At 28.7% G+C, this 27,359-nt stretch overlaps 19 non-coding genes across 19 annotated transcripts; all 19 read right to left on the bottom strand.

Moving 5' to 3' along the window:
• Positions 1 to 821: 821 nt before the first annotated feature.
• Positions 822 to 894, bottom strand: TRNAF-GAA (transfer RNA phenylalanine (anticodon GAA)). Its single transcript has one exon. It is a non-coding gene; the product is annotated as a tRNA-Phe (tRNA).
• Positions 895 to 4,928: 4,034 nt separating this feature from the next.
• TRNAF-GAA (transfer RNA phenylalanine (anticodon GAA)) lies at positions 4,929 to 5,001 on the bottom strand. Its single transcript has one exon. It is a non-coding gene; the product is annotated as a tRNA-Phe (tRNA).
• A 977-nt stretch (positions 5,002 to 5,978) lies between these two features.
• Positions 5,979 to 6,051, bottom strand: TRNAF-GAA (transfer RNA phenylalanine (anticodon GAA)). Its single transcript has one exon. It is a non-coding gene; the product is annotated as a tRNA-Phe (tRNA).
• A 977-nt stretch (positions 6,052 to 7,028) lies between these two features.
• On the bottom strand, positions 7,029 to 7,101 carry TRNAF-GAA (transfer RNA phenylalanine (anticodon GAA)). Its single transcript has one exon. It is a non-coding gene; the product is annotated as a tRNA-Phe (tRNA).
• Positions 7,102 to 8,078: 977 nt separating this feature from the next.
• Positions 8,079 to 8,151, bottom strand: TRNAF-GAA (transfer RNA phenylalanine (anticodon GAA)). Its single transcript has one exon. It is a non-coding gene; the product is annotated as a tRNA-Phe (tRNA).
• Positions 8,152 to 9,100: 949 nt separating this feature from the next.
• Positions 9,101 to 9,173, bottom strand: TRNAF-GAA (transfer RNA phenylalanine (anticodon GAA)). The gene has a single exon. It is a non-coding gene; the product is annotated as a tRNA-Phe (tRNA).
• Positions 9,174 to 10,150: 977 nt separating this feature from the next.
• Positions 10,151 to 10,223, bottom strand: TRNAF-GAA (transfer RNA phenylalanine (anticodon GAA)). Its single transcript has one exon. It is a non-coding gene; the product is annotated as a tRNA-Phe (tRNA).
• Positions 10,224 to 11,200: 977 nt separating this feature from the next.
• On the bottom strand, positions 11,201 to 11,273 carry TRNAF-GAA (transfer RNA phenylalanine (anticodon GAA)). The gene has a single exon. It is a non-coding gene; the product is annotated as a tRNA-Phe (tRNA).
• Positions 11,274 to 12,250: 977 nt separating this feature from the next.
• Positions 12,251 to 12,323, bottom strand: TRNAF-GAA (transfer RNA phenylalanine (anticodon GAA)). The gene has a single exon. It is a non-coding gene; the product is annotated as a tRNA-Phe (tRNA).
• A 976-nt stretch (positions 12,324 to 13,299) lies between these two features.
• On the bottom strand, positions 13,300 to 13,372 carry TRNAF-GAA (transfer RNA phenylalanine (anticodon GAA)). Its single transcript has one exon. It is a non-coding gene; the product is annotated as a tRNA-Phe (tRNA).
• Positions 13,373 to 14,349: 977 nt separating this feature from the next.
• Positions 14,350 to 14,422, bottom strand: TRNAF-GAA (transfer RNA phenylalanine (anticodon GAA)). Its single transcript has one exon. It is a non-coding gene; the product is annotated as a tRNA-Phe (tRNA).
• Positions 14,423 to 15,399: 977 nt separating this feature from the next.
• On the bottom strand, positions 15,400 to 15,472 carry TRNAF-GAA (transfer RNA phenylalanine (anticodon GAA)). Its single transcript has one exon. It is a non-coding gene; the product is annotated as a tRNA-Phe (tRNA).
• A 977-nt stretch (positions 15,473 to 16,449) lies between these two features.
• On the bottom strand, positions 16,450 to 16,522 carry TRNAF-GAA (transfer RNA phenylalanine (anticodon GAA)). The gene has a single exon. It is a non-coding gene; the product is annotated as a tRNA-Phe (tRNA).
• Positions 16,523 to 17,499: 977 nt separating this feature from the next.
• TRNAF-GAA (transfer RNA phenylalanine (anticodon GAA)) lies at positions 17,500 to 17,572 on the bottom strand. Its single transcript has one exon. It is a non-coding gene; the product is annotated as a tRNA-Phe (tRNA).
• A 977-nt stretch (positions 17,573 to 18,549) lies between these two features.
• On the bottom strand, positions 18,550 to 18,622 carry TRNAF-GAA (transfer RNA phenylalanine (anticodon GAA)). The gene has a single exon. It is a non-coding gene; the product is annotated as a tRNA-Phe (tRNA).
• Positions 18,623 to 19,599: 977 nt separating this feature from the next.
• On the bottom strand, positions 19,600 to 19,672 carry TRNAF-GAA (transfer RNA phenylalanine (anticodon GAA)). The gene has a single exon. It is a non-coding gene; the product is annotated as a tRNA-Phe (tRNA).
• A 977-nt stretch (positions 19,673 to 20,649) lies between these two features.
• TRNAF-GAA (transfer RNA phenylalanine (anticodon GAA)) lies at positions 20,650 to 20,722 on the bottom strand. Its single transcript has one exon. It is a non-coding gene; the product is annotated as a tRNA-Phe (tRNA).
• Positions 20,723 to 21,698: 976 nt separating this feature from the next.
• TRNAF-GAA (transfer RNA phenylalanine (anticodon GAA)) lies at positions 21,699 to 21,771 on the bottom strand. Its single transcript has one exon. It is a non-coding gene; the product is annotated as a tRNA-Phe (tRNA).
• A 977-nt stretch (positions 21,772 to 22,748) lies between these two features.
• TRNAF-GAA (transfer RNA phenylalanine (anticodon GAA)) lies at positions 22,749 to 22,821 on the bottom strand. Its single transcript has one exon. It is a non-coding gene; the product is annotated as a tRNA-Phe (tRNA).
• Between the last annotated feature and the right edge of the window lie 4,538 nt (positions 22,822 to 27,359).

Raw genomic sequence — 27,359 nt, forward strand, 5'->3', positions numbered from 1 at the left:
TATGTCATTAATGTTAATTTGAATGATGGGTCTTAAAGATAACAAGGACCTTTAACTTATGAACCTTAAACATGATTTAATGAACCACACATTTTAATATTATTTTAAGTGTTGAAATACAAATATGTGTCTTTCAATCATCCAAATTCTGTTGAGGTTAATGGTTTTAAACTGATTGATTATTTATGTTGAGTATGTTGTAAGGAGCTCCTAAGAATTTCAGTATTCATTAGACTTCAACTAATTGTTTACATTTTTTCATATTAGTATTGCATTAACCATATAGCTTTATTTATTTAATTTGTGTTAGATTAATGAAATAAAGCAAAACCATTATAATTGTTCCAATATGAGTGGGTCGCGTTCATTGTGTTTAAGGTCGTGTGTCATCCCGATGTGAAAGTGAAACTTACAAAATTGATAAAATTCAAAATGCTGACCAAAAATAATACGACTCCCATTATCTAACCTATTCCTACAGGACATGCCTTTCTTTAGAATGTATATAATGATATAGAACTCAACACTTTTGTCACAATATAAAAGCAATTTGTATCTTTAAATCGTATCAATTCAAATCCCTTAAGCATTATGATAAGATAGTAATAGGGTCATAACTTTACCTTTGAAGGCGAGAAAGTTTAAGAGTTTGGTTTTCGTTTAACAAATCATAGAACATAAAATTTACCCAATTTCGATTTTATATGCCTCTCATTCCGCAATATGTTATAAATAGATGTTATTACCTTTCAAATATAGCCGATAAATCATATAAACATGATTTTCAAATATACTAAATAAAATATATAAGCATATTATAATGTGGTGAGCGTGGATCGAACACGTGACCTTCAGATCTTCAGTCTGACGCTCTCCCAACTAAGCTATCCCCGCTAGTCATTCTTTTGGGCTACTTAGTGATATATTTTGTGTATGATACATAAATTGTTAATTTTCTACTCTGAGATGATAGTAAACGAATGAAAAACAACAATAATGTTATTTTGACACAAATTTTTGTCCTAAATTAGATGTTAGTCACAAATTTCATATGTCATTAATGTTAATTTGAATGATGGGTCTTAAAGATAACAAGGACCTTTAACTTATTAACCTTAAACATGATTTAATGAACCACACATTTTAATATTATTTTAAGTGTTGAAATACAAATATGTGTCTTTCAATCATCCAAATTCTGTTGAGGTTAATGGTTTTAAACTGATTGATTATTTATGTTGAGTATGTTGTAATGAGCTCCTAAGAATTTCAGTATTCATTAGACTTCAACTAATTGTTTACATTTTTTCATATTAGTATTGCATTAACCATATAGCTTTATTTATTTAATTTGTGTTAGATTAATGAAATAAAGCAAAACCATTATAATTGTTCCAATATGAGTGGGTCGCGTTCATTGTGTTTAAGGTCGTGTGTCATCCCGATGTGAAAGTGAAACTTACAAAATTGATAAAATTCAAAATGCTGACCAAAAATAATACGACTCCCATTATCTAACCTATTCCTACAGGACATGCCTTTCTTTAGAATGTATATAATGATATAGAACTCAACACTTTTGTCACAATATAAAAGCAATTTGTATCTTTAAATCGTATCAATTCAAATCCCTTAAGCATTATGATAAGATAGTAATAGGGTCATAACTTTACCTTTGAAGGCGAGAAAGTTTAAGAGTTTGGTTTTCGTTTAACAAATCATAGAACATAAAATTTACCCAATTTCGATTTTATATGCCTCTCATTCCGCAATATGTTATAAATAGATGTTATTACCTTTCAAATATAGCCGATAAATCATATAAACATGATTTTCAAATATACTAAATAAAATATATAAGCATATTATAATGTGGTGAGCATGGATCGAACACGTGACCTTCAGATCTTCAGTCTGACGCTCTCCCAACTAAGCTATCCCCGCTAGTCATTCTTTTGGGCTACTTAGTGATATATTTTGTGTATGATACATAAATTGTTAATTTCTACTCTGAAATGATAGTAAACGAATGAAAAACAACAATAATGTTATTTTGACACAAATTTTTGTCCTAAATTAGATGTTAGTCACAAATTTCATATGTCATTAATGTTAATTTGAATGATGGGTCTTAAAGATAACAAGGACCTTTAACTTATTAACCTTAAACATGATTTAATGAACCACACATTTTAATATTATTTTAAGTGTTGAAATACAAATATGTGTCTTTCAATCATCCAAATTCTGTTGAGGTTAATGGTTTTAAACTGATTGATTATTTATGTTGAGTATGTTGTAATGAGCTCCTAAGAATTTCAGTATTCATTAGACTTCAACTAATTGTTTACATTTTTTCATATTAGTATTGCATTAACCATATAGCTTTATTTATTTAATTTGTGTTAGATTAATGAAATAAAGCAAAACCATTATAATTGTTCCAATATGAGTGGGTCGCGTTCATTGTGTTTAAGGTCGTGTGTCATCCCGATGTGAAAGTGAAACTTACGAAATTGATAAAATTCAAAATGCTGACCAAAAATAATACGACTCCCATTATCTAACCTATTCCTACAGGACATGCCTTTCTTTAGAATGTATATAATGATATAGAACTCAACACTTTTGTCACAATATAAAAGCAATTTGTATCTTTAAATCGTATGAATTCAAATCCCTTAAGCATTATGATAAGCAATTTGTATCTTTAAATCGTATGAATTCAAATCCCTTAAGCATTATGATAAGATAGTAATAGGGTCATAACTTTACCTTTGAAGGCGAGAAAGTTTAAGAGTTTGGTTTTCAAATATAGCCGATAAATCATATAAACATGATTTTCAAATATACTAATTAAAATATATAAGCATATTATAATGTGGTGAGCGTGGATCGAACACGTGACCTTCAGATCTTCACGCTCTCCCAACTAAGCTATCCCCGCTAGTGATTCTTTTGGGCTACTTAGTGATATATTTTGTGTATGATACATAAATTTTTAGTTTTCTACTCTGAGATGATAGTAAACGAATGAAAAACAACAATAATGTTATTTTGACACAAATTTTTGTCCTAAATTAGATGTTAGTCACAAATTTCATATGTCATTAATGTTAATTTGAATGATGGGTCTTAAAGATAACAAGGACCTTTAACTTATTAACCTTAAACATGATTTAATGAACCACACATTTTAATATTATTTTAAGTGTTGAAATACAAATATGTGTCTTTCAATCATCCAAATTCTGTTGAGGTTAATGGTTTTAAACTGATTGATTATTTATGTTGAGTATGTTGTAATGAGCTCCTAAGAATTTCAGTATTCATTAGACTTCAACTAATTGTTTACATTTTTTCATATTAGTATTGCATTAACCATATAGCTTTATTTATTTAATTTGTGTTAGATTAATGAAATAAAGCAAAACCATTATAATTGTTCCAATATGAGTGGGTCGCGTTCATTGTGTTTAAGGTCGTGTGTCATCCCGATGTGAAAGTGAAACTTACAAAATTGATAAAATTCAAAATGCTGACCAAAAATAATACGACTCCCATTATCTAACCTATTCCTACAGGACATGCCTTTCTTTAGAATGTATATAATGATATAGAACTCAACACTTTTGTCACAATATAAAAGCAATTTGTATCTTTAAATCGTATGAATTCAAATCCCTTAAGCATTATGATAAGCAATTTGTATCTTTAAATCGTATGAATTCAAATTTGTTAAGCATTATGATAAGATAGTAATAGGGTCATAACTTTACCTTTGAAGGCGAGAAAGTTTAAGAGTTTGGTTTTCAAATATAGCCGATAAATCATATAAACATGATTTTCAAATATACTAATTAAAATATATAAGCATATTATAATGTGGTGAGCGTGGATCGAACACGTGACCTTCAGATCTTCACGCTCTCCCAACTAAGCTATCCCCGCTAGTGATTCTTTTGGGCTACTTAGTGATATATTTTGTGTATGATACATAAATTTTTAGTTTTCTACTCTGAGATGATAGTAAACGAATGAAAAACAACAATAATGTTATTTTGACACAAATTTTTGTCCTAAATTAGATGTTAGTCACAAATTTCATATGTCATTAATGTTAATTTGAATGATGGGTCTTAAAGATAACAAGGACCTTTAACTTATTAACCTTAAACATGATTTAATGAACCACACATTTTAATATTATTTTAAGTGTTGAAATACAAATATGTGTCTTTCAATCATCCAAATTCTGTTGAGGTTAATGGTTTTAAACTGATTGATTATTTATGTTGAGTATGTTGTAATGAGCTCCTAAGAATTTCAGTATTCATTAGACTTCAACTAATTGTTTACATTTTTTCATATTAGTATTGCATTAACCATATAGCTTTATTTATTTAATTTGTGTTAGATTAATGAAATAAAGCAAAACCATTATAATTGTTCCAATATGAGTGGGTCGCGTTCATTGTGTTTAAGGTCGTGTGTCATCCCGATGTGAAAGTGAAACTTACAAAATTGATAAAATTCAAAATGCTGACCAAAAATAATACGACTCCCATTATCTAACCTATTCCTACAGGACATGCCTTTCTTTAGAATGTATATAATGATATAGAACTCAACACTTTTGTCACAATATAAAAGCAATTTGTATCTTTAAATCGTATCAATTCAAATCCCTTAAGCATTATGATAAGATAGTAATAGGGTCATAACTTTACCTTTGAAGGCGAGAAAGTTTAAGAGTTTGGTTTTCGTTTAACAAATCATAGAACATAAAATTTACCCAATTTCGATTTTATATGCCTCTCATTCCGCAATATGTTATAAATAGATGTTATTACCTTTCAAATATAGCCGATAAATCATATAAACATGATTTTCAAATATACTAAATAAAATATATAAGCATATTATAATGTGGTGAGCGTGGATCGAACACGTGACCTTCAGATCTTCAGTCTGACGCTCTCCCAACTAAGCTATCCCCGCTAGTCATTCTTTTGGGCTACTTAGTGATATATTTTGTGTATGATACATAAATTGTTAATTTTCTACTCTGAGATGATAGTAAACGAATGAAAAACAACAATAATGTTATTTTGACACAAATTTTTGTCCTAAATTAGATGTTAGTCACAAATTTCATATGTCATTAATGTTAATTTGAATGATGGGTCTTAAAGATAACAAGGACCTTTAACTTATTAACCTTAAACATGATTTAATGAACCACACATTTTAATATTATTTTAAGTGTTGAAATACAAATATGTGTCTTTCAATCATCCAAATTCTGTTGAGGTTAATGGTTTTAAACTGATTGATTATTTATGTTGAGTATGTTGTAATGAGCTCCTAAGAATTTCAGTATTCATTAGACTTCAACTAATTGTTTACATTTTTTCATATTAGTATTGCATTAACCATATAGCTTTATTTATTTAATTTGTGTTAGATTAATGAAATAAAGCAAAACCATTATAATTGTTCCAATATGAGTGGGTCGCGTTCATTGTGTTTAAGGTCGTGTGTCATCCCGATGTGAAAGTGAAACTTACAAAATTGATAAAATTCAAAATGCTGACCAAAAATAATACGACTCCCATTATCTAACCTATTCCTACAGGACATGCCTTTCTTTAGAATGTATATAATGATATAGAACTCAACACTTTTGTCACAATATAAAAGCAATTTGTATCTTTAAATCGTATCAATTCAAATCCCTTAAGCATTATGATAAGATAGTAATAGGGTCATAACTTTACCTTTGAAGGCGAGAAAGTTTAAGAGTTTGGTTTTCGTTTAACAAATCATAGAACATAAAATTTACCCAATTTCGATTTTATATGCCTCTCATTCCGCAATATGTTATAAATAGATGTTATTACCTTTCAAATATAGCCGATAAATCATATAAACATGATTTTCAAATATACTAAATAAAATATATAAGCATATTATAATGTGGTGAGCGTGGATCGAACACGTGACCTTCAGATCTTCAGTCTGACGCTCTCCCAACTAAGCTATCCCCGCTAGTCATTCTTTTGGGCTACTTAGTGATATATTTTGTGTATGATACATAAATTGTTAATTTTCTACTCTGAGATGATAGTAAACGAATGAAAAACAACAATAATGTTATTTTGACACAAATTTTTGTCCTAAATTAGATGTTAGTCACAAATTTCATATGTCATTAATGTTAATTTGAATGATGGGTCTTAAAGATAACAAGGACCTTTAACTTATTAACCTTAAACATGATTTAATGAACCACACATTTTAATATTATTTTAAGTGTTGAAATACAAATATGTGTCTTTCAATCATCCAAATTCTGTTGAGGTTAATGGTTTTAAACTGATTGATTATTTATGTTGAGTATGTTGTAATGAGCTCCTAAGAATTTCAGTATTCATTAGACTTCAACTAATTGTTTACATTTTTTCATATTAGTATTGCATTAACCATATAGCTTTATTTATTTAATTTGTGTTAGATTAATGAAATAAAGCAAAACCATTATAATTGTTCCAATATGAGTGGGTCGCGTTCATTGTGTTTAAGGTCGTGTGTCATCCCGATGTGAAAGTGAAACTTACAAAATTGATAAAATTCAAAATGCTGACCAAAAATAATACGACTCCCATTATCTAACCTATTCCTACAGGACATGCCTTTCTTTAGAATGTATATAATGATATAGAACTCAACACTTTTGTCACAATATAAAAGCAATTTGTATCTTTAAATCGTATCAATTCAAATCCCTTAAGCATTATGATAAGATAGTAATAGGGTCATAACTTTACCTTTGAAGGCGAGAAAGTTTAAGAGTTTGGTTTTCGTTTAACAAATCATAGAACATAAAATTTACCCAATTTCGATTTTATATGCCTCTCATTCCGCAATATGTTATAAATAGATGTTATTACCTTTCAAATATAGCCGATAAATCATATAAACATGATTTTCAAATATACTAAATAAAATATATAAGCATATTATAATGTGGTGAGCGTGGATCGAACACGTGACCTTCAGATCTTCAGTCTGACGCTCTCCCAACTAAGCTATCCCCGCTAGTCATTCTTTTGGGCTACTTAGTGATATATTTTGTGTATGATACATAAATTGTTAATTTTCTACTCTGAGATGATAGTAAACGAATGAAAAACAACAATAATGTTATTTTGACACAAATTTTTGTCCTAAATTAGATGTTAGTCACAAATTTCATATGTCATTAATGTTAATTTGAATGATGGGTCTTAAAGATAACAAGGACCTTTAACTTATTAACCTTAAACATGATTTAATGAACCACACATTTTAATATTATTTTAAGTGTTGAAATACAAATATGTGTCTTTCAATCATCCAAATTCTGTTGAGGTTAATGGTTTTAAACTGATTGATTATTTATGTTGAGTATGTTGTAATGAGCTCCTAAGAATTTCAGTATTCATTAGACTTCAACTAATTGTTTACATTTTTTCATATTAGTATTGCATTAACCATATAGCTTTATTTATTTAATTTGTGTTAGATTAATGAAATAAAGCAAAACCATTATAATTGTTCCAATATGAGTGGGTCGCGTTCATTGTGTTTAAGGTCGTGTGTCATCCCGATGTGAAAGTGAAACTTACAAAATTGATAAAATTCAAAATGCTGACCAAAAATAATACGACTCCCATTATCTAACCTATTCCTACAGGACATGCCTTTCTTTAGAATGTATATAATGATATAGAACTCAACACTTTTGTCACAATATAAAAGCAATTTGTATCTTTAAATCGTATCAATTCAAATCCCTTAAGCATTATGATAAGATAGTAATAGGGTCATAACTTTACCTTTGAAGGCGAGAAAGTTTAAGAGTTTGGTTTTCGTTTAACAAATCATAGAACATAAAATTTACCCAATTTCTATTTTATATGCCTCTCATTCCGCAATATGTTATAAATAGATGTTATTACCTTTCAAATATAGCCGATAAATCATATAAACATGATTTTCAAATATACTAAATAAAATATATAAGCATATTATAATGTGGTGAGCGTGGATCGAACACGTGACCTTCAGATCTTCAGTCTGACGCTCTCCCAACTAAGCTATCCCCGCTAGTCATTCTTTTGGGCTACTTAGTGATATATTTTGTGTATGATACATAAATTGTTAATTTTCTACTCTGAGATGATAGTAAACGAATGAAAAACAACAATAATGTTATTTTGACACAAATTTTTGTCCTAAATTAGATGTTAGTCACAAATTTCATATGTCATTAATGTTAATTTGAATGATGGGTCTTAAAGATAACAAGGACCTTTAACTTATTAACCTTAAACATGATTTAATGAACCACACATTTTAATATTATTTTAAGTGTTGAAATACAAATATGTGTCTTTCAATCATCCAAATTCTGTTGAGGTTAATGGTTTTAAACTAATTGATTATTTATGTTGAGTATGTTGTAATGAGCTCCTAAGAATTTCAGTATTCATTAGACTTCAACTAATTGTTTACATTTTTTCATATTAGTATTGCATTAACCATATAGCTTTATTTATTTAATTTGTGTTAGATTAATGAAATAAAGCAAAATCATTATAATTGTTCCAATATGAGTGGGTCGCGTTCATTGTGTTTAAGGTCGTGTGTCATCCCGATGTGAAAGTGAAACTTACAAAATTGATAAAATTCAAAATGCTGACCAAAAATAATACGACTCCGCCTTTCTTTAGAATGTATATAATGATATAGAACTCAACACTTTTGTCACAATATAAAAGCAATTTGTATCTTTAAATCGTATCAATTCAAATCCCTTAAGCATTATGATAAGATAGTAATAGGGTCATAACTTTACCTTTGAAGGCGAGAAAGTTTAAGAGTTTGGTTTTTGTTTAACAAATCATAGAACATAAAATTTACCCAATTTCTATTTTATATGCCTCTCATTCCGCAATATGTTATAAATAGATGTTATTACCTTTCAAATATAGCCGATAAATCATATAAACATGATTTTCAAATATACTAAATAAAATATATAAGCATATTATAATGTGGTGAGCGTGGATCGAACACGTGACCTTCAGATCTTCAGTCTGACGCTCTCCCAACTAAGCTATCCCCGCTAGTCATTCTTTTGGGCTACTTAGTGATATATTTTGTGTATGATACATAAATTGTTAATTTTCTACTCTGAGATGATAGTAAACGAATGAAAAACAACAATAATGTTATTTTGACACAAATTTTTGTCCTAAATTAGATGTTAGTCACAAATTTCATATGTCATTAATGTTAATTTGAATGATGGGTCTTAAAGATAACAAGGACCTTTAACTTATTAACCTTAAACATGATTTAATGAACCACACATTTTAATATTATTTTAAGTGTTGAAATACAAATATGTGTCTTTCAATCATCCAAATTCTGTTGAGGTTAATGGTTTTAAACTGATTGATTATTTATGTTGAGTATGTTGTAATGAGCTCCTAAGAATTTCAGTATTCATTAGACTTCAACTAATTGTTTACATTTTTTCATATTAGTATTGCATTAACCATATAGCTTTATTTATTTAATTTGTGTTAGATTAATGAAATAAAGCAAAACCATTATAATTGTTCCAATATGAGTGGGTCGCGTTCATTGTGTTTAAGGTCGTGTGTCATCCCGATGTGAAAGTGAAACTTACAAAATTGATAAAATTCAAAATGCTGACCAAAAATAATACGACTCCCATTATCTAACCTATTCCTACAGGACATGCCTTTCTTTAGAATGTATATAATGATATAGAACTCAACACTTTTGTCACAATATAAAAGCAATTTGTATCTTTAAATCGTATCAATTCAAATCCCTTAAGCATTATGATAAGATAGTAATAGGGTCATAACTTTACCTTTGAAGGCGAGAAAGTTTAAGAGTTTGGTTTTCGTTTAACAAATCATAGAACATAAAATTTACCCAATTTCGATTTTATATGCCTCTCATTCCGCAATATGTTATAAATAGATGTTATTACCTTTCAAATATAGCCGATAAATCATATAAACATGATTTTCAAATATACTAAATAAAATATATAAGCATATTATAATGTGGTGAGCGTGGATCGAACACGTGACCTTCAGATCTTCAGTCTGACGCTCTCCCAACTAAGCTATCCCCGCTAGTCATTCTTTTGGGCTACTTAGTGATATATTTTGTGTATGATACATAAATTGTTAATTTTCTACTCTGAGATGATAGTAAACGAATGAAAAACAACAATAATGTTATTTTGACACAAATTTTTGTCCTAAATTAGATGTTAGTCACAAATTTCATATGTCATTAATGTTAATTTGAATGATGGGTCTTAAAGATAACAAGGACCTTTAACTTATTAACCTTAAACATGATTTAATGAACCACACATTTTAATATTATTTTAAGTGTTGAAATACAAATATGTGTCTTTCAATCATCCAAATTCTGTTGAGGTTAATGGTTTTAAACTGATTGATTATTTATGTTGAGTATGTTGTAATGAGCTCCTAAGAATTTCAGTATTCATTAGACTTCAACTAATTGTTTACATTTTTTCATATTAGTATTGCATTAACCATATAGCTTTATTTATTTAATTTGTGTTAGATTAATGAAATAAAGCAAAACCATTATAATTGTTCCAATATGAGTGGGTCGCGTTCATTGTGTTTAAGGTCGTGTGTCATCCCGATGTGAAAGTGAAACTTACAAAATTGATAAAATTCAAAATGCTGACCAAAAATAATACGACTCCCATTATCTAACCTATTCCTACAGGACATGCCTTTCTTTAGAATGTATATAATGATATAGAACTCAACACTTTTGTCACAATATAAAAGCAATTTGTATCTTTAAATCGTATCAATTCAAATCCCTTAAGCATTATGATAAGATAGTAATAGGGTCATAACTTTACCTTTGAAGGCGAGAAAGTTTAAGAGTTTGGTTTTCGTTTAACAAATCATAGAACATAAAATTTACCCAATTTCTATTTTATATGCCTCTCATTCCGCAATATGTTATAAATAGATGTTATTACCTTTCAAATATAGCCGATAAATCATATAAACATGATTTTCAAATATACTAAATAAAATATATAAGCATATTATAATGTGGTGAGCGTGGATCGAACACGTGACCTTCAGATCTTCAGTCTGACGCTCTCCCAACTAAGCTATCCCCGCTAGTCATTCTTTTGGGCTACTTAGTGATATATTTTGTGTATGATACATAAATTGTTAATTTTCTACTCTGAGATGATAGTAAACGAATGAAAAACAACAATAATGTTATTTTGACACAAATTTTTGTCCTAAATTAGATGTTAGTCACAAATTTCATATGTCATTAATGTTAATTTGAATGATGGGTCTTAAAGATAACAAGGACCTTTAACTTATTAACCTTAAACATGATTTAATGAACCACACATTTTAATATTATTTTAAGTGTTGAAATACAAATATGTGTCTTTCAATCATCCAAATTCTGTTGAGGTTAATGGTTTTAAACTGATTGATTATTTATGTTGAGTATGTTGTAATGAGCTCCTAAGAATTTCAGTATTCATTAGACTTCAACTAATTGTTTACATTTTTTCATATTAGTATTGCATTAACCATATAGCTTTATTTATTTAATTTGTGTTAGATTAATGAAATAAAGCAAAACCATTATAATTGTTCCAATATGAGTGGGTCGCGTTCATTGTGTTTAAGGTCGTGTGTCATCCCGATGTGAAAGTGAAACTTACAAAATTGATAAAATTCAAAATGCTGACCAAAAATAATACGACTCCCATTATCTAACCTATTCCTACAGGACATGCCTTTCTTTAGAATGTATATAATGATATAGAACTCAACACTTTTGTCACAATATAAAAGCAATTTGTATCTTTAAATCGTATCAATTCAAATCCCTTAAGCATTATGATAAGATAGTAATAGGGTCATAACTTTACCTTTGAAGGCGAGAAAGTTTAAGAGTTTGGTTTTCGTTTAACAAATCATAGAACATAAAATTTACCCAATTTCGATTTTATATGCCTCTCATTCCGCAATATGTTATAAATAGATGTTATTACCTTTCAAATATAGCCGATAAATCATATAAACATGATTTTCAAATATACTAAATAAAATATATAAGCATATTATAATGTGGTGAGCGTGGATCGAACACGTGACCTTCAGATCTTCAGTCTGACGCTCTCCCAACTAAGCTATCCCCGCTAGTCATTCTTTTGGGCTACTTAGTGATATATTTTGTGTATGATACATAAATTGTTAATTTTCTACTCTGAGATGATAGTAAACGAATGAAAAACAACAATAATGTTATTTTGACACAAATTTTTGTCCTAAATTAGATGTTAGTCACAAATTTCATATGTCATTAATGTTAATTTGAATGATGGGTCTTAAAGATAACAAGGACCTTTAACTTATTAACCTTAAACATGATTTAATGAACCACACATTTTAATATTATTTTAAGTGTTGAAATACAAATATGTGTCTTTCAATCATCCAAATTCTGTTGAGGTTAATGGTTTTAAACTGATTGATTATTTATGTTGAGTATGTTGTAATGAGCTCCTAAGAATTTCAGTATTCATTAGACTTCAACTAATTGTTTACATTTTTTCATATTAGTATTGCATTAACCATATAGCTTTATTTATTTAATTTGTGTTAGATTAATGAAATAAAGCAAAACCATTATAATTGTTCCAATATGAGTGGGTCGCGTTCATTGTGTTTAAGGTCGTGTGTCATCCCGATGTGAAAGTGAAACTTACAAAATTGATAAAATTCAAAATGCTGACCAAAAATAATACGACTCCCATTATCTAACCTATTCCTACAGGACATGCCTTTCTTTAGAATGTATATAATGATATAGAACTCAACACTTTTGTCACAATATAAAAGCAATTTGTATCTTTAAATCGTATCAATTCAAATACCTTAAGCATTATGATAAGATAGTAACAGGGTCATAACTTTACCTTTGAAGGCGAGAAAGTTTAAGAGTTGGTTTTCGTTTAACAAATCATAGAACATAAAATTTACCCAATTTCGATTTTATATGCCTCTCATTCCGCAATATGTTATAAATAGATGTTATTACCTTTCAAATATAGCCGATAAATCATATAAACATGATTTTCAAATATACTAAATAAAATATATAAGCATATTATAATGTGGTGAGCGTGGATCGAACACGTGACCTTCAGATCTTCAGTCTGACGCTCTCCCAACTAAGCTATCCCCGCTAGTCATTCTTTTGGGCTACTTAGTGATATATTTTGTGTATGATACATAAATTGTTAATTTTCTACTCTGAGATGATAGTAAACGAATGAAAAACAACAATAATGTTATTTTGACACAAATTTTTGTCCTAAATTAGATGTTAGTCACAAATTTCATATGTCATTAATGTTAATTTGAATGATGGGTCTTAAAGATAACAAGGACCTTTAACTTATTAACCTTAAACATGATTTAATGAACCACACATTTTAATATTATTTTAAGTGTTGAAATACAAATATGTGTCTTTCAATCATCCAAATTCTGTTGAGGTTAATGGTTTTAAACTGATTGATTATTTATGTTGAGTATGTTGTAATGAGCTCCTAAGAATTTCAGTATTCATTAGACTTCAACTAATTGTTTACATTTTTTCATATTAGTATTGCATTAACCATATAGCTTTATTTATTTAATTTGTGTTAGATTAATGAAATAAAGCAAAACCATTATAATTGTTCCAATATGAGTGGGTCGCGTTCATTGTGTTTAAGGTCGTGTGTCATCCCGATGTGAAAGTGAAACTTACAAAATTGATAAAATTCAAAATGCTGACCAAAAATAATACGACTCCCATTATCTAACCTATTCCTACAGGACATGCCTTTCTTTAGAATGTATATAATGATATAGAACTCAACACTTTTGTCACAATATAAAAGCAATTTGTATCTTTAAATCGTATCAATTCAAATCCCTTAAGCATTATGATAAGATAGTAATAGGGTCATAACTTTACCTTTGAAGGCGAGAAAGTTTAAGAGTTTGGTTTTCGTTTAACAAATCATAGAACATAAAATTTACCCAATTTCGATTTTATATGCCTCTCATTCCGCAATATGTTATAAATAGATGTTATTACCTTTCAAATATAGCCGATAAATCATATAAACATGATTTTCAAATATACTAAATAAAATATATAAGCATATTATAATGTGGTGAGCGTGGATCGAACACGTGACCTTCAGATCTTCAGTCTGACGCTCTCCCAACTAAGCTATCCCCGCTAGTCATTCTTTTGGGCTACTTAGTGATATATTTTGTGTATGATACATAAATTGTTAATTTTCTACTCTGAGATGATAGTAAACGAATGAAAAACAACAATAATGTTATTTTGACACAAATTTTTGTCCTAAATTAGATGTTAGTCACAAATTTCATATGTCATTAATGTTAATTTGAATGATGGGTCTTAAAGATAACAAGGACCTTTAACTTATTAACCTTAAACATGATTTAATGAACCACACATTTTAATATTATTTTAAGTGTTGAAATACAAATATGTGTCTTTCAATCATCCAAATTCTGTTGAGGTTAATGGTTTTAAACTGATTGATTATTTATGTTGAGTATGTTGTAATGAGCTCCTAAGAATTTCAGTATTCATTAGACTTCAACTAATTGTTTACATTTTTTCATATTAGTATTGCATTAACCATATAGCTTTATTTATTTAATTTGTGTTAGATTAATGAAATAAAGCAAAACCATTATAATTGTTCCAATATGAGTGGGTCGCGTTCATTGTGTTTAAGGTCGTGTGTCATCCCGATGTGAAAGTGAAACTTACAAAATTGATAAAATTCAAAATGCTGACCAAAAATAATACGACTCCCATTATCTAACCTATTCCTACAGGACATGCCTTTCTTTAGAATGTATATAATGATATAGAACTCAACACTTTTGTCACAATATAAAAGCAATTTGTATCTTTAAATCGTATCAATTCAAATCCCTTAAGCATTATGATAAGATAGTAATAGGGTCATAACTTTACCTTTGAAGGCGAGAAAGTTTAAGAGTTTGGTTTTCGTTTAACAAATCATAGAACATAAAATTTACCCAATTTCGATTTTATATGCCTCTCATTCCGCAATATGTTATAAATAGATGTTATTACCTTTCAAATATAGCCGATAAATCATATAAACATGATTTTCAAATATACTAAATAAAATATATAAGCATATTATAATGTGGTGAGCGTGGATCGAACACGTGACCTTCAGATCTTCAGTCTGACGCTCTCCCAACTAAGCTATCCCCGCTAGTCATTCTTTTGGGCTACTTAGTGATATATTTTGTGTATGATACATAAATTGTTAATTTTCTACTCTGAGATGATAGTAAACGAATGAAAAACAACAATAATGTTATTTTGACACAAATTTTTGTCCTAAATTAGATGTTAGTCACAAATTTCATATGTCATTAATGTTAATTTGAATGATGGGTCTTAAAGATAACAAGGACCTTTAACTTATTAACCTTAAACATGATTTAATGAACCACACATTTTAATATTATTTTAAGTGTTGAAATACAAATATGTGTCTTTCAATCATCCAAATTCTGTTGAGGTTAATGGTTTTAAACTGATTGATTATTTATGTTGAGTATGTTGTAATGAGCTCCTAAGAATTTCAGTATTCATTAGACTTCAACTAATTGTTTACATTTTTTCATATTAGTATTGCATTAACCATATAGCTTTATTTATTTAATTTGTGTTAGATTAATGAAATAAAGCAAAACCATTATAATTGTTCCAATATGAGTGGGTCGCGTTCATTGTGTTTAAGGTCGTGTGTCATCCCGATGTGAAAGTGAAACTTACAAAATTGATAAAATTCAAAATGCTGACCAAAAATAATACGACTCCCATTATCTAACCTATTCCTACAGGACATGCCTTTCTTTAGAATGTATATAATGATATAGAACTCAACACTTTTGTCACAATATAAAAGCAATTTGTATCTTTAAATCGTATCAATTCAAATCCCTTAAGCATTATGATAAGATAGTAATAGGGTCATAACTTTACCTTTGAAGGCGAGAAAGTTTAAGAGTTTGGTTTTCGTTTAACAAATCATAGAACATAAAATTTACCCAATTTCGATTTTATATGCCTCTCATTCCGCAATATGTTATAAATAGATGTTATTACCTTTCAAATATAGCCGATAAATCATATAAACATGATTTTCAAATATACTAAATAAAATATATAAGCATATTATAATGTGGTGAGCGTGGATCGAACACGTGACCTTCAGATCTTCAGTCTGACGCTCTCCCAACTAAGCTATCCCCGCTAGTCATTCTTTTGGGCTACTTAGTGATATATTTTGTGTATGATACATAAATTGTTAATTTTCTACTCTGAGATGATAGTAAACGAATGAAAAACAACAATAATGTTATTTTGACACAAATTTTTGTCCTAAATTAGATGTTAGTCACAAATTTCATATGTCATTAATGTTAATTTGAATGATGGGTCTTAAAGATAACAAGGACCTTTAACTTATTAACCTTAAACATGATTTAATGAACCACACATTTTAATATTATTTTAAGTGTTGAAATACAAATATGTGTCTTTCAATCATCCAAATTCTGTTGAGGTTAATGGTTTTAAACTGATTGATTATTTATGTTGAGTATGTTGTAATGAGCTCCTAAGAATTTCAGTATTCATTAGACTTCAACTAATTGTTTACATTTTTTCATATTAGTATTGCATTAACCATATAGCTTTATTTATTTAATTTGTGTTAGATTAATGAAATAAAGCAAAACCATTATAATTGTTCCAATATGAGTGGGTCGCGTTCATTGTGTTTAAGGTCGTGTGTCATCCCGATGTGAAAGTGAAACTTACAAAATTGATAAAATTCAAAATGCTGACCAAAAATAATACGACTCCCATTATCTAACCTATTCCTACAGGACATGCCTTTCTTTAGAATGTATATAATGATATAGAACTCAACACTTTTGTCACAATATAAAAGCAATTTGTATCTTTAAATCGTATCAATTCAAATCCCTTAAGCATTATGATAAGATAGTAATAGGGTCATAACTTTACCTTTGAAGGCGAGAAAGTTTAAGAGTTTGGTTTTCGTTTAACAAATCATAGAACATAAAATTTACCCAATTTCGATTTTATATGCCTCTCATTCCGCAATATGTTATAAATAGATGTTATTACCTTTCAAATATAGCCGATAAATCATATAAACATGATTTTCAAATATACTAAATAAAATATATAAGCATATTATAATGTGGTGAGCGTGGATCGAACACGTGACCTTCAGATCTTCAGTCTGACGCTCTCCCAACTAAGCTATCCCCGCTAGTCATTCTTTTGGGCTACTTAGTGATATATTTTGTGTATGATACATAAATTGTTAATTTTCTACTCTGAGATGATAGTAAACGAATGAAAAACAACAATAATGTTATTTTGACACAAATTTTTGTCCTAAATTAGATGTTAGTCACAAATTTCATATGTCATTAATGTTAATTTGAATGATGGGTCTTAAAGATAACAAGGACCTTTAACTTATTAACCTTAAACATGATTTAATGAACCACACATTTTAATATTATTTTAAGTGTTGAAATACAAATATGTGTCTTTCAATCATCCAAATTCTGTTGAGGTTAATGGTTTTAAACTGATTGATTATTTATGTTGAGTATGTTGTAATGAGCTCCTAAGAATTTCAGTATTCATTAGACTTCAACTAATTGTTTACATTTTTTCATATTAGTATTGCATTAACCATATAGCTTTATTTATTTAATTTGTGTTAGATTAATGAAATAAAGCAAAACCATTATAATTGTTCCAATATGAGTGGGTCGCGTTCATTGTGTTTAAGGTCGTGTGTCATCCCGATGTGAAAGTGAAACTTACAAAATTGATAAAATTCAAAATGCTGACCAAAAATAATACGACTCCCATTATCTAACCTATTCCTACAGGACATGCCTTTCTTTAGAATGTATATAATGATATAGAACTCAACACTTTTGTCACAATATAAAAGCAATTTGTATCTTTAAATCGTATCAATTCAAATCCCTTAAGCATTATGATAAGATAGTAATAGGGTCATAACTTTACCTTTGAAGGCGAGAAAGTTTAAGAGTTTGGTTTTCGTTTAACAAATCATAGAACATAAAATTTACCCAATTTCGATTTTATATGCCTCTCATTCCGCAATATGTTATAAATAGATGTTATTACCTTTCAAATATAGCCGATAAATCATATAAACATGATTTTCAAATATACTAAATAAAATATATAAGCATATTATAATGTGGTGAGCGTGGATCGAACACGTGACCTTCAGATCTTCAGTCTGACGCTCTCCCAACTAAGCTATCCCCGCTAGTCATTCTTTTGGGCTACTTAGTGATATATTTTGTGTATGATACATAAATTGTTAATTTTCTACTCTGAGATGATAGTAAACGAATGAAAAACAACAATAATGTTATTTTGACACAAATTTTTGTCCTAAATTAGATGTTAGTCACAAATTTCATATGTCATTAATGTTAATTTGAATGATGGGTCTTAAAGATAACAAGGACCTTTAACTTATTAACCTTAAACATGATTTAATGAACCACACATTTTAATATTATTTTAAGTGTTGAAATACAAATATGTGTCTTTCAATCATCCAAATTCTGTTGAGGTTAATGGTTTTAAACTGATTGATTATTTATGTTGAGTATGTTGTAATGAGCTCCTAAGAATTTCAGTATTCATTAGACTTCAACTAATTGTTTACATTTTTTCATATTAGTATTGCATTAACCATATAGCTTTATTTATTTAATTTGTGTTAGATTAATGAAATAAAGCAAAACCATTATAATTGTTCCAATATGAGTGGGTCGCGTTCATTGTGTTTAAGGTCGTGTGTCATCCCGATGTGAAAGTGAAACTTACAAAATTGATAAAATTCAAAATGCTGACCAAAAATAATACGACTCCCATTATCTAACCTATTCCTACAGGACATGCCTTTCTTTAGAATGTATATAATGATATAGAACTCAACACTTTTGTCACAATATAAAAGCAATTTGTATCTTTAAATCGTATCAATTCAAATCCCTTAAGCATTATGATAAGATAGTAATAGGGTCATAACTTTACCTTTGAAGGCGAGAAAGTTTAAGAGTTTGGTTTTCGTTTAACAAATCATAGAACATAAAATTTACCCAATTTCGATTTTATATGCCTCTCATTCCGCAATATGTTATAAATAGATGTTATTACCTTTCAAATATAGCCGATAAATCATATAAACATGATTTTCAAATATACTAAATAAAATATATAAGCATATTATAATGTGGTGAGCGTGGATCGAACACGTGACCTTCAGATCTTCAGTCTGACGCTCTCCCAACTAAGCTATCCCCGCTAGTCATTCTTTTGGGCTACTTAGTGATATATTTTGTGTATGATACATAAATTGTTAATTTTCTACTCTGAGATGATAGTAAACGAATGAAAAACAACAATAATGTTATTTTGACACAAATTTTTGTCCTAAATTAGATGTTAGTCACAAATTTCATATGTCATTAATGTTAATTTGAATGATGGGTCTTAAAGATAACAAGGACCTTTAACTTATTAACCTTAAACATGATTTAATGAACCACACATTTTAATATTATTTTAAGTGTTGAAATACAAATATGTGTCTTTCAATCATCCAAATTCTGTTGAGGTTAATGGTTTTAAACTGATTGATTATTTATGTTGAGTATGTTGTAATGAGCTCCTAAGAATTTCAGTATTCATTAGACTTCAACTAATTGTTTACATTTTTTCATATTAGTATTGCATTAACCATATAGCTTTATTTATTTAATTTGTGTTAGATTAATGAAATAAAGCAAAACCATTATAATTGTTCCAATATGAGTGGGTCGCGTTCATTGTGTTTAAGGTCGTGTGTCATCCCGATGTGAAAGTGAAACTTACAAAATTGATAAAATTCAAAATGCTGACCAAAAATAATACGACTCCCATTATCTAACCTATTCCTACAGGACATGCCTTTCTTTAGAATGTATATAATGATATAGAACTCAACACTTTTGTCACAATATAAAAGCAATTTGTATCTTTAAATCGTATCAATTCAAATCCCTTAAGCATTATGATAAGATAGTAATAGGGTCATAACTTTACCTTTGAAGGCGAGAAAGTTTAAGAGTTTGGTTTTCGTTTAACAAATCATAGAACATAAAATTTACCCAATTTCGATTTTATATGCCTCTCATTCCGCAATATGTTATAAATAGATGTTATTACCTTTCAAATATAGCCGATAAATCATATAAACATGATTTTCAAATATACTAAATAAAATATATAAGCATATTATAATGTGGTGAGCGTGGATCGAACACGTGACCTTCAGATCTTCAGTCTGACGCTCTCCCAACTAAGCTATCCCCGCTAGTCATTCTTTTGGGCTACTTAGTGATATATTTTGTGTATGATACATAAATTGTTAATTTTCTACTCTGAGATGATAGTAAACGAATGAAAAACAACAATAATGTTATTTTGACACAAATTTTTGTCCTAAATTAGATGTTAGTCACAAATTTCATATGTCATTAATGTTAATTTGAATGATGGGTCTTAAAGATAACAAGGACCTTTAACTTATTAACCTTAAACATGATTTAATGAACCACACATTTTAATATTATTTTAAGTGTTGAAATACAAATATGTGTCTTTCAATCATCCAAATTCTGTTGAGGTTAATGGTTTTAAACTGATTGATTATTTATGTTGAGTATGTTGTAATGAGCTCCTAAGAATTTCAGTATTCATTAGACTTCAACTAATTGTTTACATTTTTTCATATTAGTATTGCATTAACCATATAGCTTTATTTATTTAATTTGTGTTAGATTAATGAAATAAAGCAAAACCATTATAATTGTTCCAATATGAGTGGGTCGCGTTCATTGTGTTTAAGGTCGTGTGTCATCCCGATGTGAAAGTGAAACTTACAAAATTGATAAAATTCAAAATGCTGACCAAAAATAATACGACTCCCATTATCTAACCTATTCCTACAGGACATGCCTTTCTTTAGAATGTATATAATGATATAGAACTCAACACTTTTGTCACAATATAAAAGCAATTTGTATCTTTAAATCGTATCAATTCAAATCCCTTAAGCATTATGATAAGATAGTAATAGGGTCATAACTTTACCTTTGAAGGCGAGAAAGTTTAAGAGTTTGGTTTTCGTTTAACAAATCATAGAACATAAAATTTACCCAATTTCGATTTTATATGCCTCTCATTCCGCAATATGTTATAAATAGATGTTATTACCTTTCAAATATAGCGATAAATCATATAAACATGATTTTCAAATATACTAAATAAAATATATAAGCATATTATAATGTGGTGAGCGTGGATCGAACACGTGACCTTCAGATCTTCAGTCTGACGCTCTCCCAACTAAGCTATCCCCGCTAGTCATTCTTTTGGGCTACTTAGTGATATATTTTGTGTATGATACATAAATTGTTAATTTTCTACTCTGAGATGATAGTAAACGAATGAAAAACAACAATAATGTTATTTTGACACAAATTTTTGTCCTAAATTAGATGTTAGTCACAAATTTCATATGTCATTAATGTTAATTTGAATGATGGGTCTTAAAGATAACAAGGACCTTTAACTTATTAACCTTAAACATGATTTAATGAACCACACATTTTAATATTATTTTAAGTGTTGAAATACAAATATGTGTCTTTCAATCATCCAAATTCTGTTGAGGTTAATGGTTTTAAACTGATTGATTATTTATGTTGAGTATGTTGTAATGAGCTCCTAAGAATTTCAGTATTCATTAGACTTCAACTAATTGTTTACATTTTTTCATATTAGTATTGCATTAACCATATAGCTTTATTTATTTAATTTGTGTTAGATTAATGAAATAAAGCAAAACCATTATAATTGTTCCAATATGAGTGGGTCGCGTTCATTGTGTTTAAGGTCGTGTGTCATCCCGATGTGAAAGTGAAACTTACAAAATTGATAAAATTCAAAATGCTGACCAAAAATAATACGACTCCCATTATCTAACCTATTCCTACAGGACATGCCTTTCTTTAGAATGTATATAATGATATAGAACTCAACACTTTTGTCACAATATAAAAGCAATTTGTATCTTTAAATCGTATCAATTCAAATCCCTTAAGCATTATGATAAGATAGTAATAGGGTCATAACTTTACCTTTGAAGGCGAGAAAGTTTAAGAGTTTGGTTTTCGTTTAACAAATCATAGAACATAAAATTTACCCAATTTCGATTTTATATGCCTCTCATTCCGCAATATGTTATAAATAGATGTTATTACCTTTCAAATATAGCCGATAAATCATATAAACATGATTTTCAAATATACTAAATAAAATATATAAGCATATTATAATGTGGTGAGCGTGGATCGAACACGTGACCTTCAGATCTTCAGTCTGACGCTCTCCCAACTAAGCTATCCCCGCTAGTCATTCTTTTGGGCTACTTAGTGATATATTTTGTGTATGATACATAAATTGTTAATTTTCTACTCTGAGATGATAGTAAACGAATGAAAAACAACAATAATGTTATTTTGACACAAATTTTTGTCCTAAATTAGATGTTAGTCACAAATTTCATATGTCATTAATGTTAATTTGAATGATGGGTCTTAAAGATAACAAGGACCTTTAACTTATTAACCTTAAACATGATTTAATGAACCACACATTTTAATATTATTTTAAGTGTTGAAATACAAATATGTGTCTTTCAATCATCCAAATTCTGTTGAGGTTAATGGTTTTAAACTGATTGATTATTTATGTTGAGTATGTTGTAATGAGCTCCTAAGAATTTCAGTATTCATTAGACTTCAACTAATTGTTTACATTTTTTCATATTAGTATTGCATTAACCATATAGCTTTATTTATTTAATTTGTGTTAGATTAATGAAATAAAGCAAAACCATTATAATTGTTCCAATATGAGTGGGTCGCGTTCATTGTGTTTAAGGTCGTGTGTCATCCCGATGTGAAAGTGAAACTTACAAAATTGATAAAATTCAAAATGCTGACCAAAAATAATACGACTCCCATTATCTAACCTATTCCTACAGGACATGCCTTTCTTTAGAATGTATATAATGATATAGAACTCAACACTTTTGTCACAATATAAAAGCAATTTGTATCTTTAAATCGTATCAATTCAAATCCCTTAAGCATTATGATAAGATAGTAATAGGGTCATAACTTTACCTTTGAAGGCGAGAAAGTTTAAGAGTTTGGTTTTCGTTTAACAAATCATAGAACATAAAATTTACCCAATTTCGATTTTATATGCCTCTCATTCCGCAATATGTTATAAATAGATGTTATTACCTTTCAAATATAGCGATAAATCATATAAACATGATTTTCAAATATACTAAATAAAATATATAAGCATATTATAATGTGGTGAGCGTGGATCGAACACGTGACCTTCAGATCTTCAGTCTGACGCTCTCCCAACTAAGCTATCCCCGCTAGTCATTCTTTTGGGCTACTTAGTGATATATTTTGTGTATGATACATAAATTGTTAATTTTCTACTCTGAGATGATAGTAAACGAATGAAAAACAACAATAATGTTATTTTGACACAAATTTTTGTCCTAAATTAGATGTTAGTCACAAATTTCATATGTCATTAATGTTAATTTGAATGATGGGTCTTAAAGATAACAAGGACCTTTAACTTATTAACCTTAAACATGATTTAATGAACCACACATTTTAATATTATTTTAAGTGTTGAAATACAAATATGTGTCTTTCAATCATCCAAATTCTGTTGAGGTTAATGGTTTTAAACTGATTGATTATTTATGTTGAGTATGTTGTAATGAGCTCCTAAGAATTTCAGTATTCATTAGACTTCAACTAATTGTTTACATTTTTTCATATTAGTATTGCATTAACCATATAGCTTTATTTATTTAATTTGTGTTAGATTAATGAAATAAAGCAAAACCATTATAATTGTTCCAATATGAGTGGGTCGCGTTCATTGTGTTTAAGGTCGTGTGTCATCCCGATGTGAAAGTGAAACTTACAAAATTGATAAAATTCAAAATGCTGACCAAAAATAATACGACTCCCATTATCTAACCTATTCCTACAGGACATGCCTTTCTTTAGAATGTATATAATGATATAGAACTCAACACTTTTGTCACAATATAAAAGCAATTTGTATCTTTAAATCGTATCAATTCAAATCCCTTAAGCATTATGATAAGATAGTAATAGGGTCATAACTTTACCTTTGAAGGCGAGAAAGTTTAAGAGTTTGGTTTTCGTTTAACAAATCATAGAACATAAAATTTACCCAATTTCTATTTTATATGCCTCTCATTCCGCAATATGTTATAAATAGATGTTATTACCTTTCAAATATAGCGATAAATCATATAAACATGATTTTCAAATATAATAAATAAAATATATAAGCATATTATAATGTGGTGAGCGTGGATCGAACACGTGACCTTCAGATCTTCAGTCTGACGCTCTCCCAACTAAGCTATCCCCGCTAGTCATTCTTTTGGGCTACTTAGTGATATATTTTGTGTATGATACATAAATTGTTAATTTTCTACTCTGAGATGATAGTAAACGAATGAAAAACAACAATAATGTTATTTTGACACAAATTTTTGTCCTAAATTAGATGTTAGTCACAAATTTCATATGTCATTAATGTTAATTTGAATGATGGGTCTTAAAGATAACAAGGACCTTTAACTTATTAACCTTAAACATGATTTAATGAACCACACATTTTAATATTATTTTAAGTGTTGAAATACAAATATGTGTCTTTCAATCATCCAAATTCTGTTGAGGTTAATGGTTTTAAACTGATTGATTATTTATGTTGAGTATGTTGTAATGAGCTCCTAAGAATTTCAGTATTCATTAGACTTCAACTAATTGTTTACATTTTTTCATATTAGTATTGCATTAACCATATAGCTTTATTTATTTAATTTGTGTTAGATTAATGAAATAAAGCAAAACCATTATAATTGTTCCAATATGAGTGGGTCGCGTTCATTGTGTTTAAGGTCGTGTGTCATCCCGATGTGAAAGTGAAACTTACAAAATTGATAAAATTCAAAATGCTGACCAAAAATAATACGACTCCCATTATCTAACCTATTCCTACAGGACATGCCTTTCTTTAGAATGTATATAATGATATAGAACTCAACACTTTTGTCACAATATAAAAGCAATTTGTATCTTTAAATCGTATCAATTCAAATCCCTTAAGCATTATGATAAGATAGTAATAGGGTCATAACTTTACCTTTGAAGGCGAGAAAGTTTAAGAGTTTGGTTTTCGTTTAACAAATCATAGAACATAAAATTTACCCAATTTCTATTTTATATGCCTCTCATTCCGCAATATGTTATAAATAGATGTTATTACCTTTCAAATATAGCGATAAATCATATAAACATGATTTTCAAATATAATAAATAAAATATATAAGCATATTATAATGTGGTGAGCGTGGATCGAACACGTGACCTTGAGATCTTCAGTCTGACGCTCTCCCAACTAAGCTATCCCCGCTAGTCATTCTTTTGGGCTACTTAGTGATATATTTTGTGTATGATACATAAATTGTTAATTTTCTACTCTGAGATGATAGTAAACGAATGAAAAACAACAATAATGTTATTTTGACACAAATTTTTGTCCTAAATTAGATGTTAGTCACAAATTTCATATGTCATTAATGTTAATTTGAATGATGGGTCTTAAAGATAACAAGGACCTTTAACTTATTAACCTTAAACATGATTTAATGAACCACACATTTTAATATTATTTTAAGTGTTGAAATACAAATATGTGTCTTTCAATCATCCAAATTCTGTTGAGGTTAATGGTTTTAAACTGATTGATTATTTATGTTGAGTATGTTGTAATGAGCTCCTAAGAATTTCAGTATTCATTAGACTTCAACTAATTGTTTACATTTTTTCATATTAGTATTGCATTAACCATATAGCTTTATTTATTTAATTTGTGTTAGATTTATGAAATAAAGCAAAACCATTATAATTGTTCCAATATGAGTGGGTCGCGTTCATTGTGTTTAAGGCCGTGTGTCATCCCGATGTGAAAGTGAAACTTACAAAATTGATGAAATTCAAAATGCTGACCAAAAATAATACGACTCCCATTATCTAACCTATTCCTACAGGACATGCCTTTCTTTAGAATGTATATAATGATATAGAACTCAACACTTTTGTCACAATATAAAAGCAATTTGTATCTTTAAATCGTATCAATTCAAATCCCTTAAGCATTATGATAAGATAGTAATAGGGTCATAACTTTACCTTTGAAGGCGAGAAAGTTTAAGAGTTTGGTTTTCGTTTAACAAATTCATTCCGCAATATGTTATAAATAGATGTTATTACCTTTCAAATATAGATGATAAATCATATAAACATGATTTTCAAATATAATAAATAAAATATATAAGCATATTATAATGTGGTGAGCGTGGATCGAACACGTGACCTTCAGATCTTCAGTCTGACGCTCTCCCAACTAAGCTATCCCCGCTAGTCATTCTTTTGGGCTACTTAGTGATATATTTTGTGTATGATACATAAATTGTTAATTTTCTACTCTGAGATGATAGTAAACGAATGAAAAACAACAATAATGTTATTTTGACACAAATTTTTGTCCTAAATTAGATGTTAGTCACAAATTTCATATGTCATTAATGTTAATTTGAATGATGGGTCTTAAAGATAACAAGGACCTTTAACTTATTAACCTTAAACATGATTTAATGAACCACACATTTTAATATTATTTTAAGTGTTGAAATACAAATATGTGTCTTTCAATCATCCAAATTCTGTTGAGGTTAATGGTTTTAAACTGATTGATTATTTATGTTGAGTATGTTGTAATGAGCTCCTAAGAATTTCAGTATT

Source organism: Lathyrus oleraceus, unplaced genomic scaffold (genome assembly GCF_024323335.1).
Source record: "Lathyrus oleraceus cultivar Zhongwan6 unplaced genomic scaffold, CAAS_Psat_ZW6_1.0 chrUn0049, whole genome shotgun sequence".
Taxonomy (NCBI): Eukaryota; Viridiplantae; Streptophyta; class Magnoliopsida; order Fabales; family Fabaceae; genus Lathyrus; species Lathyrus oleraceus.